The 9,968-nt window shown below is 41.9% G+C and overlaps 1 protein-coding gene across 19 annotated transcripts in view; it reads left to right on the plus strand.

Moving 5' to 3' along the window:
* Nucleotides 1-9,968, plus strand: part of RAPGEF1 (Rap guanine nucleotide exchange factor 1) — a 156,790-nt gene that overhangs the window by 91,756 nt on the left and 55,066 nt on the right. The window lies entirely within an intron of this gene.

The following is a 9,968-nucleotide window of genomic DNA, read 5'->3' on the forward strand; positions in this document are numbered from 1 at the left end:
TCCCAGCATGTCAACCGTTACCTTTTCTTGTTCTAAGAACTTCAGGGATTCTTGGTTTAAAAAAAAAAAAAAAAAAAAAGGCAGGAATGAGATGAGTAAGAAATGAAACAGTCTGTATTTACTTGATTTGATATCCAATGTGTGGTCTGTGTATGTACTACTTAGGGCAGTCGGAAAGAGCATAATGGAAAATGATGAATCATAGTTAAGGAGGGGGGTCTGGAACTGAGGTCCAGGGGTGAAATGCTAATTGAGAAAATAAGTCATGGTGAATGAGGAGCAAGGCAGAATGTAGAGTATGAAATGGATGAGGGCCTGTGGTTCCAGACTAGCGCTGTCAGCAGTGGCTAAGTAGAGACCCTGATGCTCTGGAAGGCTATATATAATGTAGAGGAAAGAGGCCTTGGGGCCCTGCTTAGTTTGAATCCCAAGTCCACCACATGTGAGTCTGTGACCTTGAGCAATTTACATTTACTAAACTGCTCTGTACCTTAGTTAACTCCTCTGTGAAATAGATACGGTACCTACATCATAGGGGTATAGGATGAATTAAATTATCTGATACCTAGAAAGCTCTTAGAACAGTGCCTGGCACACAGTAAACACTCAGACCTTATGTTATCTATCATTAATTCTGTGGTGCTAAGTGCATGCTTTGCAAACAGATCTCTTGGCTTGACAAAACTTGTGTCCCCTTCCTTTCTAGACCCTTTAGTTCAAAATTATAACTAACGTGCCTCTGTTAGACTGAATCCAGCACATCTAGATGGTGCCCGGCTCAGACTGCTCTGACAGGGATCACAATAGAGGATCCTGGACAGAGCTGGAGACAACTGTAGGATGAAATTCTAACTCACAAAAAAAGACCAGACTTACCGGCCTGACAGAGACTGGAGAAACTTGGAGAGTATGGCCCCCGGACACCCTTTTAACTCATTACTGGAAGTTACTCCTGAGATTCAGCCTTCAGCCTAAGATTAGACAGGCCCATAAAACAAAATGAAACTAAATGGGCACACCAGCTCAGGGGCAAGAATGAGAAGGCAGGAGGGGACAGGAAAGATGGTCACAGGGAACCCAAGGTTGAAAAGGGGAGAGTGTTGACGTATCATGGGGTTGGCAACCAAGGTCACATAACAATATGTGTTTTAGTTGTTTAATGAAAAACTAGCTCTGTAAACCTTCATCTAAAGTACAATTAAAAAGAAAAACCAAAATTATAGGTGATGTGCTTACCCCCGGTCACAAAAATTCATTTCCCACATACCGATGGTATCAAACTCCTGAAAGCTGCCTCCTTGGATTGACATTCCCTGTTAGCTTTGGTCTCTATGAGTCAGAATCGACTTGACAGCTCTGGAGAGTAGAATTAAGACTCCCAAAGGGTAAAAATTATAGAGCGGAGGATAACAATACAAACTGCTCCAGAATGAAATGTATTGGCTTGAGAAGTTTTGGTGGCTCCCTACCTCCAGCATCATTTAAGTAGAGGCTGGATGTGTCTGCCAGGGACTTTACTGAGTTCATTTAGAGGGAGGCCTAACTAGATGACATCAACATTTTCTTCTAATACCTGCCATGTTCTCTTCATTCCAAAAAGTTACTAGGTCCTACATTATCTATTTTGACCGGTGAGACTTGAGGGTGTAGCCCAGGGTGGCCATTGTAATAAGACCTTCTGTCACTTCATAGACTGTAGAGTACAGTCACATATGCTCTCCTGTTGATCTTCACAGTAGCTCTTTGAGGTCAGCAGGGCAGAGTGAGACGTGCCTGGGGTCCCACTTCATCTGTGTAGTCCACCTAACTGCTATTCCTGTCCAGGCTTCTGGAAATGCTATTATGGAAAAATGTTATTTTTCACACGGCACTGTTAAGGTGTCCCTCTACCAGATCGATTACGACAAGATGCCCGAAACAAGTTAGAGCACCCAAAACAGAAGAGATTGAGTTTCCACCCGTAAAGCTGTATTACATTCCAAAGTAGATTTCCTTTATGGAATCATTAGATTAAAGCACCACCGTATCAGTTGAAAGGCATGTCTAAAATATCAAGGTCTTTGATTTTCAAAGTGGCCAGGATAAAAGGAAAAAAAAGAGCAAGAAAAAACCTATAGATTATGAACCTGTCAATGTCTGAAAGTAAGTAACTTTTCTACAGAGCAAAGATCTCCTAGGTGAGGGGCTCCGTAGGTTCAGTTTTGTTTGATTTATTCAAGAAGCATTTATTGAGAACCACCAGTGTGCCAGACAGTGTGAGAGAACTGGGAGTGTAGTGATGAACAAAACCAGCACATCCCTAACCTTATGGAGCTTAAAAGACCACAAACAAAAATGCACAATTAAATCATTATAACTAGGACAAGGGCTACAAAGGAAAAAATGGTATATGACATTATTAGAGTGTACTGGTCACCTTCTTTTTTCAGGGTGGTCAGGGAAGGCTTCCCTAAGGAAGAGACAGTTAAGCCAGAGCCTGAAGGATGAGCAGGAATTGGCCTTTTATTGGAAGCTTTTCGTAGCTCCTGTAGTCAAGACATTGAGGACAACGGAGACACTCTGATGTTGTTATTTGTTATTAAGGTCTAATAGTGATAATAGCTAACATTTATCAAGGGTTTTTCTGCACTGTTTTATTTAATCCTCAGAACAAGCCTTTGAGGTATGAATTATTGCACCCCCTTCACAGATATGGAGCCCTAGTGGCTCAGTGATTAAGAGCTCAGCTGCTAATCAAAAGGTTGGCAGTTGAAATCCACCGGCTGTTCCCTTGGAAACTTTATGGGGCAGTTCTGCTCTGTCCTATAGGGTTGCTGTGAGTCAGAATCGACTTAAAGGTGCCAAGTTTAGATTTTTTTTTTTTTTTTTTGGTTCACAGATACGGAAGCTAAGGCTCAGGCAGACAAGTAATAAGTGGCAAGATGGTGATTCACACCCAGGCCTGTTGAACACCCAGACCCTGTGCATACACATCACTCTCTGCTGCCTCTTACAAGGAGAAAGGTTCACGTTGGTCCCACCCTCAAGCCAGTTGACTTCCAGCCTCTCTCACTATCCCCAGCAGGCTGAAGGCACCTTATAAGCCCATGTCCTAGTGTGAGAGAGCCTCACTTGGCTGGGAGGGACCAGGACTACAGAAACAAAACACATTTATGAGGATGCGTTCATCCCGCTTGGAGAAGTGTTGACATGTTTCTTTAAACTGACTCACCGTCTTTCAAGTAACTCATTCACTTGCTAAATGGAATCTTTTTTTTTTTTTTTGAAAGGGCTGAAAAAGTGTTTTAAACAGGATCACTTTGTTTTTGTCTCTGAATGAGTTGTGAGATTTATCATTTAACACCCTCCCCCTCACAAATGCCACTTGTTGGATGTGTACTTTGGACAGGTTACTTCTTTGAGTCTCAAATAACCTTAAAAATATTTACCCTGTAGATCTAAAGAAAGATTAAGTAAGATAATGTATGTAGAGTGCTTGATACAGAGTAGATGTCTAGTCGCATGAGGTTGCTATGAGTCGAAATCGACTGAGGGCACCTAACAAGTACTGTTAAAAAATAAAAAATAAAAAGTATTGTTAGCTATAAAAAAACCCCACCAAACCCATTGCCGTTGAGTCAATTCTGACTTACAGCGACCCTTTAAGACAGAGTAGTACTGCCCCATAGGGTTTCCAAGGAACAGCTGGTGGATCCGAACTGCTGACCTTTTGGTTAGCAGCCAAGCTCTTAACCAGTGCACCACCAAGGCTCTACTGTTAACTATAGGAATGTTAATTTTTAAAACAGCTCACATTTAGGAGTCCTTGAGAATGAGTGTGGCTCTTTTTCATGTAATCATGTAAATCTCAGGTTAAAATACAGACTTCCGTTATCTGGCTTAGACAAGGTCTTTACTGGTAGGAGCCTGAGGCTCAGAGATGACAGTAACTGTCATCTCTGAGGAAGGAAGCCTCTGCCATCTCAAAGGAAGGATGCCTCTGAGGAATTTAAAAGTCCTCAGTTTTTCTCTAGGAACCACACCCAGCCTGGGACCTGGCTGTTGGAGGACTGAGCCCATCAAAGTCAAACAGATATCCCAGTTTGTCCTTTTGATATCAGCATCCCAACTGTTAACTCTTCCCAACATATACCCAGTTATATTTCAACTTTTCTTCTTAACTCAGACCTACAACTCTACCCATCTCCTTGGCTCTGCTTTGCCCTCTTTGCAAACCCTCTAGGGCTGTCGAACCTTCCTTGCAAAACTTAAGTCTCATATCTAGAGACCCTTCTTCCCACCCCCAACCACGCACACACTTTTTTTCTTTTTCTTTGCCCTCTTCTTACACTGATAAACTTGGGGAAATACTTTGTGGAATGCCAGCAGTCCTGTCACCTAAATTGGGCTTGCGTACCAGACTCAATTTGCGTAACAGGTGTATTTTGAAAGGAATGTTTTCCTGAGAATACCAGTTAGGATTAGGTTTTTCTTGTGACTTGGAAGTCATTGTTAGTTTTCTCACTTTTTGACGTGACAGTATGTTCCAGGTTCATCTTAGGTTTTATTGAGATGTAATTTACATATCATACAATTCGCCTGTTTAAGGTACATAATTCAGTGGTTGTTAGTGTATTCATAAAATTGTGCAACCATCATCACACTCAATTTTAGAACATTTTTATCACCCCAAAAAGAAATCTCATACCTTTTAGCTATCGCTCTGCACCCTTTCCAACCACCCCCCTCGCCATCCCTAAACCTATTGCCGTCGAGTCAAATTCTGATTCATAGTGACCCTATAGGACACAGTAGAACTGTCCCATTGGGTTTCAGAGGCTGTAATCTTTACGGAAGTAGACCGCCACATCTTTCTCCCGAGAACAGCTGTTAAGTTTGAACCGCCAACCTTAAGGTTAGCAGCCGAGCACTTAACCACTCTGCCACCAGGGCTCCTCCCCTGTCCCTTGACAACCATTAACCTACTTTCTCTGTCTATGGATTTACCTGTTCTAGACAGTTCATATAAATGGAATCATGCAATATATGGTCTTTTGCTGCTGGCCTCTTTTACTTAGCTTAATGTTTTTAAGGTCATCCATGTTGTAGCATGTATCAGTACTTCATTTCTTTTTATTGCCAAATAATATCCCATTGTGTGGATGCACCACCTTTTATTCATTCATCATTTGATGGGCATTTGGGTTTCTACTTTTTAGCTATTATGACTAATAGTGCTCTGAACATTCTTGTACAAATTTTTGTGTGGACATATGCGTCTTAGTCATGTAGTGCTGCTATAACAGAAATACCACAAGTGGATGGCTTTAACAAAGAGGAATTTATCTCTCACAGTCTAGTAGGCCAGAAGTCCAAATTCAGGGCGTCAGCTCCAGAGGAAGGCACTCTTCTCTGTCGGCTCTGGAGGAAGGTCCTTGTTATCAATCTTCCGTTGGTCTAGGAGCTTCTCTGCACAGGAACCTCAGACCCAAAGGATGTGCTCTGCTCTGGGTGCTGCTTTCTTGGTGGTATGAGGCCCCCCTAACTCTGCTTGCTTCTCTCTTTTATATCGCAAAAGAGATTGACTTTAGACACAACCTAATCTTGTACATTGAGTCCTGCCTTATTATCATAACTCCCTCTAATCCTGCCTCATTAACATCATAGAAGTAGGATTGATAACACATAGGAAAATCACATCAGATGACAAAATGGTGGGCAGTCACACAATACTGGGAATAATGGCCTATCCAAGTTGACAGATATTTTGGGGGGACACAGTTCAACCCATGACAATATGTTTTTATTTCTCTTGGGTATATACCTAGGAGTGGAATTGGTAAGTCTTACAGTAACTCTGTTTAGTTTTGTAAGGAACTGCCATACTGTTTTCCTAAGAGGCTACATCATTTTACATTCCCACCAGCAGTGTATGTGGGTTACAGTTTCTCTACATCATCACCAATACTTGCTATTGTCTTTTTGATCCTTTTCATTCTAGTGGGTGTGAAGTATCATCTCATTGTGGTTTTCATTTACGTTTCTCTGTGGGGTCACCATAAGGAGCCCTGGTGGTACAATAGTTAAGCACTTGGAACCCACCAGCCACTCTGTGAAAGAAAAGACCTGGTGATCTGCTCCCATAAAGATTGGGAAAAAAAAAAAAAAAAAACCATACGCACTGTTGTCAAGTCAGTTCTGACTCATAGCAACCCTATAGGACAGAGTAGAGCTGCCCCATAGAGTTTCTGAGGAGCGCCTGGCAGATTCAAACTGCCGGCCTATTGGTTAGCAGCTGTAGCACTTAACCACTACGTCACCAGGGTTTCCCCGTAAAGATTACAGCCTAGGAAATCCTACAGGGTAGTTCTTCTCTGTCCTATAGGGTCGCTATAAGTTGGATCTACTCAGTGGCACACAAACAGCAACATGGGGTCACCATGAGTCTACTCAATAGCAACTAACAACAACAGTGACTAATGATAATGTCCCTAGGTGGCGCGAACTGTCCCCTCTTGACTGCCAGCCTAAAGGTTGTAGTTTGAACCCACTCCGTGGTACCGAGGAAGAAAAGGCCTGGCAACATGCTTCCTCTACAACTATAGCCAAGTAAACCCTAAGGGGTAGGTCTGCTCTGTAACACGTAGGGTTACCATGGACTCGATGGCAGCTAATAACAACAATGGCTAATGATGTTGAGCATCTTTTTTCATGTGTTTGTTTATTATTTGTATATCTTCTTTGGAGAAAATGTCTATCGAGATCCTTTGTCCATTTTTAAATTGGGTTTTTTGTCTTTTTATTATTGAGTTGTAATCATAAGTTTCTTACACAGACCTGGAATCAGTCATTTCTCTAAGGAGCCTGGGTTTTTTATATTGAGAAATGGTATTTAGAGACAACAGTCTGAGTTCTGAGGTTGCTCATTGCTACCTTATGCTTGGTCACTGGTTCTAGGTCTTTTCAGTGGACAGAGTTTGGAAGTACATGTTTAGTTCCCTTAAAACAAAACACACCATGAATTTATAGTGATACTTCCATTCAAATTCAGAACCACGAGGGTTTTTAATTAAACTCATCAAAACTGTACCTTAATTTTCTTCCTCTCACACCAAAAACTCCAGTTTTCAACAATACCAACATAGCGACTCACACTTTTTCCCACAATACAAACACAACAATCTCAGAATAACAACACGAACTACCTTCATCAATATGATCATTAAAAAAGGATGTAAGATTTTTTTTAATTACCCTATTAGGAAGGTACAGTCAAACTCTATGTTTTAAAATCACTTGAAATAGTTTCCCTTTATGTGGTTATATAGTATATTTGTTGAGTATTTACTGTATGCCAATGGTTTTCACATGGTGGTGTATGGAGCACCGGGGCCCCATGGAATTGCCTCTCCCCCTTTAACATGGGCAGCTCCACTTTTTATGGATTTTGTAAATTAAGTTTCTATGTAAGATTTTTTTAAGTACTCTACTGTTTAGAAAAAAAAGAGAAGAAAAACAACTATTATATGTAGTAGAAATTTTTTTCTATCAAAAAAATCAAGTTTTTATTTCAGCTTCATACATTCAGGTTTTGGGGTTTTTGTTTTTTTTAAATAATAAGGTGGCATAAAGTAAGGTATCTCTCTTCCCTCTAATAACCCTCTCCCCAACCTGTTTTTTGTGAAGTTAGTAAGCATATTCTGTAATAAATCTGCTAACATAAAACACTACACAAACATTTACTTACTTTTGTATAATTCTCAAGGGTATTGGGTATAGGAGTTGTGGTGGCAGCGTCTCCTCCTTTTATTTGGCACATATGTACTTTCTGGTTCTGGTTACTCTGCTGAGTTATATTGCCTAGTTCAAAGGCCAAAAGATCTTTGTTTTATCTTTCAACTATCTAAAAGCTTCTTTAGGCCTTTTTTTTTTTCCCCTCTAGGTGACTGCTGCAAGCTTTTATTGTTCGAATCGTAGCTCTTGCCTCAACCACATTATTTCACTTTTTGAATACAAAGGTCTCCTGGTTTTAGAATTGTACCCGTCTCTTCCCCAGCAACATAGACCCTGTCTAGCACAGCTTCTGGGTAGGTCTCATCATCATCTGATTTGCTGTGGTAGAGAATTTGAGACTGTGGTGGAGAATTCTGAGCTGCCTTGCTTTTAGGCTATATGAGGAATGCCACCTAGGCTTCCTGACTGGGAGGGAACCCCCCAGGAGCTGATTTCAGGAGTTAACTGCGACCTCAGTTTGCTTCTGCATCTTGAGTGCTTAGTGCTCTGCCCCGTCTTGATTGCATATGAGAAGGAAGAGTCTTTCCTGGTCCTGTTGCTGGCTTTTGTACTACTAAGGGTATGGGTAGGGAAGGTCCCTTTTTGTCACCATTAAAAAAAAAAAATCACATTGGGTCAGAAACCCCTGTGATTTCTTTATTCAACTTCAGTTACAGAAAATATCTCCATTGGTCTATATTCGGTGTTCTTGGTGACCCAGACTCAATCCAAGACATCTGAAGAATTTGACTTAGAAGAACTGACTGGTAGAGGCATTACGTCAGGTTCATAAATGCATGTCTCCCTGGGCTGTGGTCCCCAAACCCAGGATATTCACAGGGACGAAAAAATGACAGAGGATAAACAGAGACGGATCAGGATGGGGCATAGGCAGGAGCAGAAGGTCACAGGTTGTAGAACGGTGTGTTTTTCAGTTGAAGTGTGGTTTCCCTCTGGTCTGGATCTGGAGGACATTGGTCTGATGCTTGAGGACCCTGTGGTGGGGGTAGTGTGGCAGTGAGTCTTAGGAGGTTGGTGTTGCCAGGGGGCACCTCACCAGGAGCACTTTTATCGTGCAGCCTGTGTGCCCCTCTGGCAGGCAGGGGCTTTGTCTTAGCGCCAAGAAGAAAATGTGAAGGTGGATAGCATTGTGCTGCCTGCCCTCTTACTTCAGCACCAGAGCTATAGTTTGACTCATTGAAGATCATTGAAGCTTCTCCAGTGCTTTGATCATTTTCAATATGAATAAAATTATGTGGAAATAAAGTGTTACATATTTAGAAAATACTCTTTTTTGACTTTAGAGAACTAATGACCCATGAACTGGGCCAACTGTTGGCTACAGACGTATAGTCAAGTGCAGTCTTTTAACCTGTGCCTCAGAATAAGAGAAAACCCTGACATCCCTGTAGGAAATTCTGGTAACCCTTCCCTGTAAGAATCACTGCCATTTTCTGTATATTCCCAACAGCAATAAGGTTTGTGGTACTCATTTTCTGACTTTTGAAAACAAAATAAGATTTTTTTTTCTAATCCACGTCTTAACACCAAATTAGGATTGCCTCCCTGGGAAGTGGGATAGCTGCCTTGGGGCTGTGTCTGCCTCTCTCCTGAGATGCACTGATTGCCATGAGTCAGTTTACCAAGGTGTGCTTCAGACACACCCTGAAGTAAGCTCTTCTTGTATCCATGCTCAGACTAAGAGTTTAACTAAACAGGTGAGCCGTAATGAAATGAATCTCATTTGACTTGTTTTCTACAAGTATTTATCGAACACCTGCTGTGTGCCAGGCACTGTCCTGGGTACTTGGTATACAGTAGTTGCCAAGACAGACATACCCTCAGCAAACATTCACCACCTCCAGCTGCTGTCGTCTGCCAAGAGGCACAGATCTCCAAGATACCATTTTCTGCCACCACGGAAAAGGCTGAGACCTTCAGTAGGTGGAGTTGGCCTCCTACATTACAAGTGGTCAGCTCTGAATCAGGTTAGGTTGTTAACACAGTAGCCAGATGTGCGCATACTTTAAGAGCTCTCCTCTGTGATAGGTTAGGCCAGTTGAGCCTAAAGATCTTCCGGCTAGTCTGTTTGGACAGGAAGGTTGGTGGTGAATGAAAAAGCTGCCTGCCCTTTTTACGCACTTTTTTCAAGCCTAGGTCAGTGGACTGGTGGAGGAGGGAGTTGCTGCAATCTGGACACCGTCTTGGAATTTGGG

Source organism: Loxodonta africana, chromosome 9 (genome assembly GCF_030014295.1).
Source record: "Loxodonta africana isolate mLoxAfr1 chromosome 9, mLoxAfr1.hap2, whole genome shotgun sequence".
Taxonomy (NCBI): domain Eukaryota; kingdom Metazoa; phylum Chordata; class Mammalia; order Proboscidea; family Elephantidae; genus Loxodonta; species Loxodonta africana.